We start from the raw sequence: 1,885 nt of genomic DNA, 5'->3' as shown, positions 1-1,885 counted from the left end.
GAGTGTATAGGGTTGAAATGTGTTTTACCTTAAAGTGAAGAATACAACTTTGTAAATGTTATGAATCTACAGTATAATAATTGTGTATCTAGGACATTTGCCTCTTGAAACTTTCCTCTCCAGGCTAGATGCACCAATATTGTTATTCCTCTGTCAGTAACTTCTGGTTATCTCCGGTTATCTCTAACAGGCAGCATTGTTTCCTGCAACATCTCTAAAACAGCTCAATTACACATCTATTATCTACCCATTGTCATTCAAACTTCCGATTTAGATATAGGTTTTTGTTTTGTGTTTTCAGTTGTTTTAATTTCATTAGGAATGCAAATGTGTATGTATGTATGTATGTATGTATGTATGTATGTATGTATGTAGGTAGGTAGGTAGGTAGGTGGGTAGGTAGGTAGGTAGGTAGGTATTAAGTGTGTCCATATATAAGTATGATAATTGTATTACAGTGTATAAGCCCATGTGGGCTGGGAATCATGAAGATGCATGACACTATAATGAAATCAATCAATCAATCAATAAATCGTAGGTCTAGCCAATAGTTGAGTTGAATTAGGATAATGATGTTTAATACAAATTAAATTAAATTAAATCTACGAGATATAGAGTTCCATTCATGAGTCTATTTTGATCCTGTGAAAGTATGGTCAGACATTAAAATAATAAGTTAGACCCACTTTTAAACGGAATTTATAGCCAACTACAAATGGGATAATTAATAATAGGCTATACAGTATTTTTTTTGTTATTTGTTCCTATTATCTCAAATGATTTGATGAGTGCTAACTAATTGTGTCCAGGTAGCCTAGTCTTTACGTAGCCCGGTTAAAAACACACATAGGTACTTGGTCTGAGATGTCATTACTGAGACGTCTGACCCGTGCAAAATAACGCAATTGACTGAGTGGAATGAAAATAAACTGCGGCCAGATTAGGGTGGGTTTACGAGCTGGTCTCTCCCCTAAACTAACTCTTTCCAAAGAGAGAAGTGGGTTTGTTGTGTCTTCATTCAATGTATCGTTTGCAGGTGATGCCAGGCGCAGATAAGAAGCCGCCGACCCTTGTTGGCTGTCTAGACTTGTGACTTAACCAGTGAAACTGGATTGATCACAACAAAAAATCGCCCCTAGAAAGTAAATGACCAGAAGCCAATCCACCTTAATTCCAATCTCCCAGCCTCAGAAAAACTATTATGTTCAGCATTAGGTAGGCTGCGCTAACCCTGAAATTGAGGGTGTCTTATTTACTTTTTAACAATTATTATTGTTCATTCCACATGCAAGTTTTAAACTCCAATGTTTTTTAAAGTTAAAATGCTGAAATAGCCTGCGTAATAAAACCAACATAATAACACGATAATAAAGATTTCCCCCAAATCAATAGGCCTATCAGATTAGCCTGATAATAGTCAGAACGTTCAACATGTATATGCAAATGCTTTCATCAATGGACCCTCAGTATTCGATCATTGACTTTTTAATCCATCATTTTGTATCGCAATTTTAATAGGCCTACTTTTCGCAGTGGTTTAAAGCCTAATGCAGGGATAAATAGGGAACTAAAACCGATTGTAAACTTATTCACCTTGTTAGCACAATTATTATTTTGATCAATTCAGAAATATATTGGTGTTTGATTTGTTGTATATAGGCCTACACCTCTGTGGTTTAGAAGCTCGGGGAACTGGGGGCCGATAAGGTTTGCGTGAAGCATACTCGTTTTGGGAATACCTTTGGTTGAAGGTTTTGATGTCTATAGCTCAAATAACCACTGGTCAACTTGATTAACTGCACGTCACAGGCTGAGTGAGGGAACGGGGGTGTAAGCCTATATTGGGAATTGTATAAGACTTTATGCAAAGATTGTACCTTAGACA

Source organism: Salmo salar, chromosome 26 (genome assembly GCF_965601325.2).
Source record: "Salmo salar chromosome 26, fSalSal1, whole genome shotgun sequence".
NCBI classification, from domain to species: domain Eukaryota; kingdom Metazoa; phylum Chordata; class Actinopteri; order Salmoniformes; family Salmonidae; genus Salmo; species Salmo salar.
This window is presented reverse-complemented; position numbering follows the sequence as displayed.